The sequence below is a fragment of the Orycteropus afer genome, unplaced genomic scaffold, assembly GCF_000298275.1.
Source record: "Orycteropus afer afer isolate SDZICR_OR568_19922 unplaced genomic scaffold, OryAfe1.0 scaffold00119, whole genome shotgun sequence".
In the NCBI taxonomy this organism is placed as follows: domain Eukaryota; kingdom Metazoa; phylum Chordata; class Mammalia; order Tubulidentata; family Orycteropodidae; genus Orycteropus; species Orycteropus afer.
This window is the reverse complement of record NW_006921706.1, coordinates 3,053,840-3,063,866: the sequence shown is the minus strand read 5'-3', so window position 1 is coordinate 3,063,866 and position 10,027 is coordinate 3,053,840.

Sequence of the window (10,027 nt, the reverse complement as noted above, 5' to 3'; positions counted from 1 at the left end):
CAACAACTGGTAGCATAGTGCCTAAGGTACTTGACTGCTAACCAGAAGGCTGGCGGTTCAAACCCACCAGCCACTCCTGGGAAGGAAGACTAGGCAATGTACTTCCGTAGGGATACTGCCTCGGCAACCCAAGGAGGGGTTGCTATGAGTCGGGTCCGATTCCTCGGCATATAACAATAACATATCATATTTTGTTATGTTGTTATGTGCCGTCAAGTCGGCCCTGACTCATAGTGACCCCTGACTCATAGTTACCCCTCCTTGGGTTTCCAAGGCAGTATCACTACAGAAGTAGGATTGGGATTGCCCAACCTTTCTTCCGAGGAGTATAGATTTTTTTTCTAGTGAAATCAAGGAAATTTTGAAAAACATTTATCGAGGAAGGGATATGATCACATTTTCATCACTTTATCTGAAATATGGAGAACAGATTGAAAGGGAGAAGCACTGGAGACAGAGAGACAGTTAAGACACTGTTACAGCAACCTACACAAGAGATTGGTGAGGCTCTGATTCAAGTCATTAACATAACATGCAGATTGAAAGGAGTGCCTGAAATACAAGCATTGAAATCAATACAATTAGCAAAAAATGGAGAAAAGTGGCAGACAAAGAGAGGATTCAATGAGAACTTTGTGATTTGTTGTTGGGAGATTGGTAGATGGGCTATCATCAAACATTTGGAGAAAGAATATTCAGTGAGAAATTTGGGTTTTCACATGCTACAACTTAACCGTCTCTAGATCATCCATGCAGAAATGATCTCTATATTTGGACATATAGAAAACTCATTTTCATTCAGCTCTTCCATTACTTGATTTGTATTTATTTCAATACTCCATTTCTTTCTGTGCTCTCTTGTAAAGTCATCATGCTTCCTCAATGGACAGCCTATTGCAAAGCATTTTGAGCTCTCTACCTTACTGAGCACATTTTCCTCATCTAAATGTCCTTACACATATAGTTAGTTCCTCTTAGCTACTTTACTGAACATGACTGAAATTTTTGTAAGCTTCATACCTTTACTTGAAAGTCATTTAATTCAATGGTTCTGTGTTGTGAAAATGTTTTTCAGTAGATCTGCTTTTCTTTTTCCCTCTGTTGGAAATGTTTTGATCATTTGAAAAATGTGCATAGCATTCTCAGAATTCTATTCCACTTGCCCAATACTTTCTAAATCTCTTGTACCTGGAAATTGCAGATTCATATGATGATAAGAGTTCCACCTTTTTGTTGCTATTGCTGTTTGTGGAATTTGGTTTATACGTTATATTTATTCAGCATGAATTACTTAAAAGTAGATTATGTCAATAAAGGCATTTTACACACTTTAAAAAAAAAGAATGATTTTTCTTTTCATTATATATTTACTCTTTGCTTCAGGCTATACAATTCAACTTCTGAACAATTGCAACCTTACAGCTACTAGTAATTTAAAGTCCATTTCATTCCTTCTGTTATACTGGTTTGTATGTATAGATTTATTTTTTAATTTTTTGAATGCTTTTTTTGTAGAGTGAATTACTCTATATTGACACAGAGAAACGTTTATTTCCATACATCAAAGAGTAACACCGCATACTATTTTGAGTCACAACAAAGAGATTTACTGAAGGTTTGAAAGCAGGCCAGACTTGGGAAATGTTCAATCTCACAGATGGAAACAAATATTCTTAAAATGGAGAAACTAGAGAGCCATTAAAAAGAAACAACCTAAGGTATATAATGTTGATTGGAGGTTACAAGCTTAGGTCAGTATGTGGCTGGTTTACTGTAAGCAGGGGACTAGGAGGGAATTAGTTTAAAGTATATAGGTGTTCTTCTTAGATTGGTTACCACACCATGATTTCAGGAGTAGAAGTGGGTTACAAGTAGGGTTTCCATGGAAACACTTGCTCAAGAGTAATCTTTCTTTTAAATGGTTGCCTAGGAGATTTTGATAAAGGTAGGCACATAGGCCTTTTCCCTAAAACATTGTTTCTACATCCTTACCATGGGAGAAATATTTCTTGAGGCTATCTAGCAGGGAAGAGCCCCTGGAAAACAGCTTATGGACATTCTATTTTCTTGATTATACTTAGCTATAGGCCTTCAAAGGGAGCTCTGGTAGCATAATGGCTAAAGCACTTGACTGCTAACCAGAAGGCTGGTGGTTCAAACCCACCAGCCACTCCTTGGAAGGAAGGTTGGGCAATCCTACTTCCGTAGTGATACTGCCTCGGAAACCCAAGGAGGGGTCGCTATGAGTCGGGGCCGACTCGATGGCACATAACAACAACAACAACAACAATAGGCCTTCAAAAGTGGGTCAAGAGTTAGCATATACCAGAAGAAAGACAAAGATGGGCCTTACACTTTAAAGCAGCCATTTTACTTTAGTCAAGTGTCTCAGTTTACTTGCTCCCATTAATTCCCCCCTTTTGATCAAGGATTTCCATGAGCATCATTTGATCACCATTGTAAGAATACTTTCTTTTGTATGGACTTCTACATGATCTGAGTGGCTATCTGCTTTGGCAGGGCTTTAAGACTCTTGACAGTATTTCATAGATAGCCAGGCACTATCATCTTTTTTTCACTACATTATAGCTTAGCATTCTGTTTCTGTGGTCTCATGGAGGTATATTAGAAAATAGCAGGCCACATTGGAGGAATAACTTGACTATTTCAAATGGCTAATCCTCATGGTCCTTCTACCATGAGACAAAAATAAGTAGATTCTATGTACCTAATTATTTGTGTAGTCATCATATTGGTATTTGGGGTAACAACCTTGGTAAAACATTTTAAGTAATATTTTATTATTGTTATGACAACCACAACAATAAGAATCAATCATCCTGTTAGCAAAATTGACTTAATCTAAGATTTTACACCATTGGACAGTCAACTAAAAATGTCAAAGAAAGGGGAACTTATAGTCAAGAATGTGAAGCCAGGGTACTTTTTTGTTCTGCTTCTTCTGAAGTGTTAATTTAGTGTAATGTTGTTGTTGTTGTTGTTTGCCATCGAGTCGGCCCTGACTCATAGCGACCCCTCCTTGGGTTTCCGAGGCAGTATCACTACGGAAGTAGGATTGCCCAACCTTCCTTCCGAGGAGTGGCTGGTGGGTTTGAACCGCCAGCCATCTGGTGAATTTAGTGTAATAGGAGATGTTAACAGCAGTATATATTTTACCTTATTGGACCAATAGGAAGTCTAGGGCAATCTTATTGTACAAATCATGGGAATTTAAAGATCTCTTCTGGGCTTCTAGTGAGTTAGTAATGCCAGTAGCCATTTTCTCTATATTGGCAAATATGTTACTGATGACAATCTATAAGTCTGCCACTCTTTACCAGGGGACAAAAAACTCTTACAAAAGAAAAGCCTTCTCCAGGTTTTTCCTTTAGAAGATTGTACTGGGAATCCCTAGGATGTGAATGTCTAACCTAGGGGCAACCCCTTTGTGCCCTGGAAACTGGTTCTGTCATTGCTGATGGAGCGAAACAGGAATTGAACCAAAGTTTTACAATTTGGCAGATCCAGCACGGTACTCAGAATGGGAAAAATTATGAGTCAAAACCTTGGAATGGGAGATTTGGAAGAGGCTTAACGAGCCCTTTCAGGAGTCTGATGCATGAGACTAGATTACTGGCATGACTATAAGAGAGTAACACATATTCAAAGTAGCACAGTTGGCTGTCATCTTTGAACAGGGTGCCTCCATGTTTGAGTGGGGTGCCACCATCTTCCAGTGGGGCAACACTGCTTTGGACAATGCTCAAAATCTGATCACAAAAGATTTGGTTAGTATATGACATGTACACAGACCTTTGTTGGTAAGGAGATTAGGTTTCTAGCAAGGCTTCAATCTGTAATTTTTTTCCCCCATCTGGTTATCTTTCTGGTTCACTGTAACTTTAAAAATTTGGGTCTGTTCAAATGATACTATGGGACCTCTGGTAGCATAGTGGCTAAGGCACTTGACTGCTAACCAGAAGGCTGGTGGTTCATATCCACCAGCCACTCCTCGGAAGGAAGATGGGGCAATCTACTTCCGTAGTGATACTGCCTCGAAAACCCAAGGAGGGGTCGCTATGAGTTGGGTTCCACTTGATGGCACATAACAACAACAACAACAACAACTACAGCCATGATTGAGTGGGCAGAACTGGTTTGAAGCCCTCCAAATTCTTAAAGACACAGTTAGGAGTGGATCTCATTGGCACCCTAGCTACTGCCTACACATCTCTTGAGCATCCTGTGATCAATTACTTCATTTCTTTTATAACAATTTTATATTAATTATCCAATATAAGCTTTTATTTTAGGAATAGAGGGTTAATGGTACCCTGAGAGGAATGTTCCCAGAGTGTATTGGTTGCATATACTCTATTCATCCAAACAAGGCAAGGCCCAAGTATAAGGTTTATCACTGAATTTTTCTTCTAAGTAGTCTGTTCCCTCACATGAGAAAACAAATATATAAGGAGTTCAAATTATCTCTGCTATTGTCTAGTTATTGGGGGAAGAAATAGTTTGACTGACTTTTTGAAGCCACTTTTCAGTAAGGGAGTTGTTACAAATAGGTAAGCCACCCAATAACACCTTCATTCTGAGGTAGGAGCAAACCAGGATTTCTGCATCTGAGCAATTACAAAAATCTACTAGAAGAGTATAATATAGACAGTTGTTGACAAAGTAATGGGACATCTACTACCATAAGAGTCATCAGTAAATACACAGGAAAGATAAATACATGGTAAAGAAGGATAAATGGGGGAGTTCAAAAGGTGCTGTAATCTGACCAGAATGACTTACTTGGCAATAGCACTGGGATTTATAGTAACCATAGATATGCAATCGTAGTTAAAGATGGGCTTTGCCATTGGGTGAGAATTCTCATGTATAGTTTGTGAGGAAGTATGGCAAATCCAACATTCGGTTAGACTGGCTGCACTAGCTACAGATTTAGCTAGTTTGACAAAACATTTTCACACCTGTTTCATACTAGAAGCTGGGTTGAGTAGTAAGAAAGCTGTAAGAAAAAAATTATAATGGAGGAAAACAGCCCAGAAAAAAAATAAAATAAACAAGGCAATCAGTATACAAATTATGGTTATAACAAAGTAAACTTCACCAGTAAAGGGCATAAATTAGGAATCAAATTGATGACATCTGTGGAAAGAGATGATGGAGAAGCTCAATATCACCAATCAGAAAAAGGCCAGGAACTGACTGTGGAACAGACCACCACAGACCACCAATGGCTCATATACAAGTACAAGTTTAAGTTGTAGAAAATTGCAATGGCTCCATGAGAGCCAAAATACAACCTGGGTATACCCCACCTGAATTTAAAGACCATCTGAAGAATAGATTTGAGGCGCTGAACACCCATGACTGAAGATCAGGTAAGTTGTGGGATGACATTTGTTGTTATGTGCTGTCGAGTCGGACCCCACTCATAGCGAAGTGGAAACCTTACATGAAGAAAGTAAAAGGGTCATTGAAAAGACAGGAAAGAAATAAAAGACAAAAATAGATGTCAGAATAGACTCTGGAACTTGCTCTTGAAAGGGAGTAGCTAAACTGAGTGGAAAAAAATGATGAAATAAAAAAGTTGAACAGAAAATTTAAAGGGCATCTCAAGAAGACAAAGTAAATTATTATAATGAAATGTGCAAAGCTCTGGAGTTAGAAAACCAAAAGGGAAGAACACACTCAGTATTTCTCAAGCTGGAGGAACTGAAGGAAACATTCAGGTCTTGAGTTCCAATACTGAAGGAGTCTATGGACAAATTTTTTTGTTTATTTTTTGTGATTTGGGTGAAAGTTTACAGAGCAAATTCCCTTTCCATACAGCAATTCACATACACTTTGTCTCATGACATTGACCACAATTCACAGCTCCCCTCCCACTTCCTCCTGATAGTCACCTCTTCCCTGTGTCCATCCCTCCATGCAGCCTTTCTTTCTCACATGATTCTTCTCTCCAAGGAGTATATTTACCTCAGGTAACTGTTCAACTTTTATGCCTGTCTTTTGCATGGCTGGAAGCCACAGGTGTGGGTTCAATTCTAGACCTGAAGGGCAGTTAGGGACCATAGTCTCAGTGGTTCCAGCAAGCTCTGTCAGACCAGCAAACCTGGTCCTATGGGCAAAATATTGATGCAGGAAGCATCAAAAGAAGATGGAAGGAATACACAAAATCACTGTACCAAAAAGAATGTGTGGACTTTCAAACTTTTCAGTAAGTAGCATATGATCAAGAACCAATGCTATTGAAGGAAGAAGTCCAAACTGCACTGAAGGAACTGGTGACAAACAAGGCTCCAGGAATTGATTGAGATGTTTCAACCAACAGACGCAGCGCTGAAGATGCTCAATCATTTATGCCAAGAAACTTGGAAGACAGATACCTGCCCCATTGACTGGAAGAGAATCACATTTGTTTTTGTATGGTTTCCAATTTTCCCTTCATTTTGTCAATTTGTTCTTGTTTTTTTTGTTTGTTTTGTTTTGTTTTTCAATTTTTCTAGTTTTGTCTGTGTTTTCCTTGATTTTTTTTTTGTGGTTTCTTTGAGTTTTCTCTCAATCCATTGATGGTACAGAAATATAATTATTTTAAATTCCTTATCAGGCAATTTCACTAACATATTTTCCTTCAGAAGCTTTTCTGGCCCTATACTTTGCTCCTTTGTTTGAGGCATCATGTCCTGTTTTTTTTTTTTCCTTCTTTTTTTTTTTTTTTTTTGTGGTTCAAAGTTGTCTGTTTTCTCTGAGACATTGTAGCATTATTATATTAATTTGTTGATTATATGTTGCTTTGCTTCACCCTTTTGTTTTGTTCTATTTTAATATATCTAGGGAGCTCTGGTAGCATAGTGCTTAAGGCAATTGCCTGCTAACCAGAAGGCTGGCAGTTCAAACACACCAGCCACTCCTAGGAAGGAAGATGGGGCAATCTACTTCTGCAGTGATACTGCCTTGGAAACCCAAGGAGGGGTTGGTATGAGTCGGGGCTGACTCGAGGGCACATAACAACTACAACAACAACAAGGGAGCTCTGGTGGCATAGTGCCTAAGATATTTGACTGCTAACCAGAAGGCTGGTAGTTCAAACCCACCAGCCACTCCTCATAAGGAAGGTTGGACAATTTACTTCTGTAGAGGTACAGTCTCGGAAACCCAAGGAGGGGTCACTATGAGTTGCATTCATCTCCACGGCAGTGAATTTGGTTTTTGGTTTTTAGAAGACAGCTCATTAATTATCTTCCAGGTTAACCACGGAGAAAGATATTTCCCTAGTTACACTTAGCTGCAGGTCTTAAAAAAGTAGGTCAAGGATTAGCATATACCAGAAGAAAGACAAGATGGACTAGGACCTCAAACCCTAAAGCAGCCATTTTACTTCAGTCAAGTGTCTCTGTTTACTTGCTCTTATTCACATCAGAGAAGCTAAGCTTGATGTCTCAGTTTTGACTTTAAATCAAGTAAACAAAACAAAAGTCACAGTTCATAGAATGTTAGCATTGAAAGGGATCATTAACTACCTCAATTTACAGTTGAATAACCTGAGGTTTAGAGAGTTTAATTAAGCCTTTTCTTTAGGATCTCAGTATTAACTACCTCATCTTATCTTTTATCTTATCTTACCTCATCTCATCTCATCTCAGTTTCATTAACTCTTTGTCATTGTCTGTGGACCTATGCAAATTGTACTAAATATAGCTCAAGTGACCAATATATGAAATGCATAATGCTCAAACATTATCCATCAGCAATGCTCTTTTTTACTCTTGTCTTAGGCAGAAATCTAGTCACAAGCTCTCCTATTTTTCTCATGCCCTAAAAAACTTGGCAATATCCACATATTTCCTTCAAGTAGGGAAATAATTTAAATTTCACAAACTTAAACAAGTCTCTCTCTATGCCCACATTTCCTCACCCAAATACATGAAACATCTCTTTATTTATTTAGCTTTTGTATTTTAAAGTTTCCTTCACCTAAACTCAAACTCACTGCCTTCAAGAAGAACACGACTCATAGTGACCCCTCCTTGGGCTTCCGAGGCAGTATCACTATGGAAGTAGATTGCCTAACTTTCTTCCAAGGAGTGGCTGCTGGGTTTGAACTGCCAGCCTTCTGGTTAGCAGTCAAAATGCCTTAGGCACTATGCTACCAGAGCTCCTTTCCTAGGCCTTGCAATTTTCTGGTTGTGTTTTTCCTAACACATTTATAATTTTTACTGATATTGTGAATAAGACAATTTTGGGGATTTAATAATCACATTTTCAAGTGATCATTGATGATAAGTAAAAAACAAACAAAAAGCACTTGTTTTTTCTTGTATTTTGATTCGTCTAGCCACCTTAGTGAATATCTTATAACTTTTTACTAGTTTAACTATTTATTTACTTGACAATCTGGAATTTCCTAGGTAGACACCGTACTGCTCTGAAAAATATTGCTTTGAATTTTTCTCTCCAGTTTTTATTTTTGGTACAGTAGTGATGGAATCAGGAGCTCTGGTAGCATAGTGCCTAAAGCACTTGACTGCTAACCAGAAGGCTGGCAGTTCAAATCCACCAGCCACTCCTCAGAAGGAAGATGGGGCAATCTACTTCTGTAGTGATACTGCCTCAGAAACCCAAGGAGGGGTCGTTATCAGTCGGGTCTGACTTGAGGGCACATAACAACAACAACAGTGATGGAATCATATATTATTTTATGCAAGATTTTTTAATGCATTTTATTGAAATATAATTTATGTACAGTGAAATACACAAAACTAAAGTGACATGGGTCAATGCATTTTTTTTTTTTTTTTTTGCAGTGTTCCCTCCCTTGCCCTCCCACCCCTGGCAACCAACAAAGACAGTTTCCCTCCATATATAAACCTTTTCTTGACCCTCCACAACAATGAACTAACACTATATTTTCCCTTCTGTGATTGACTTACTTCACTGAGCATAACGCTCTCCAAGTTCATCCATATTATCTGGTGTTTTTCAGACTCTACATTATTCTTCAGTCCACATAGCACTCCATTATATGTATGTACCATAGTTTGGTCATCCACTCTTCTGCTATAAATCTTAGAGATAAGTCCCTTGCCAGATATGTAACTACTGGCAAATATGAATTTGTTGCTGTCATTTGTATTATGTCCTTTTTCATGGTGTCAATTTCTTTCTTCTATATAATTTTCTATGCTGAACTCATTTTGTTTGTGAATTGTGTTATCACTTCCTTCATTGCTATTGTTTTAGTATTTGCTGAATATTTATGCTGGTCTTCTTTCTTGATGCAAAGATTTATCATTTTTCTTTGAGGAAGAAAGATGATTCTTCCTTGTGATTTATAGTTACCATGTGATTTATAGTTTTCCTCCCAAGTTTAGAACAGTCTGTTCTATCTTGTAGTTGTCTTGACTTCCCTACCATCTACAAGTTCTATAACAACACAGTTTTTTCCCTCTTTTTGGTTTGTAGTTGTCCTCATTTGTCAATTGATGTCTCTGGTTCCCTGTTTACAATCTTGTAGGTTTATTTACTTTGGATATTTCCATAGCTGGGTTGGTTTCTGGGTTATATCATCATGGGTGTTAATGGTCAGTTGTTGGCCGTTGTTGCTTCTCTGTCCAAAGGGCTCCCTTTGGACAGCTGCCTTGTAAAGTTGGTCTGGTTTTAACAAGTTCTCTTAATTTCTGCTTATCTGGAAATGTCCTAATTTCATCATCATATTTGAGGGACAATTTTGTTGGGTACATAATTCTTGGTTGGAAACTTTTCTCTTTCAGTGTTTTATATATACCATCCCACAGTCTTCTCACCTGCATAGTTTCTGTCGTGAAATTTGAGCTTAGTCTTATTGGTTGCTCCTTGTAGGTAACTTTTCGTTTTTCCTGTGCTGCTCTCATGATTTATTCTTTGTCTTTGGTTTTAGTGAGTTTGATGATGATATGTCTTGGTGATTTTCTTTTGGGGTCTATCCTGTTTGGGGTTTGTTGGACTTCCTGAATGGATATATTCTCATCTT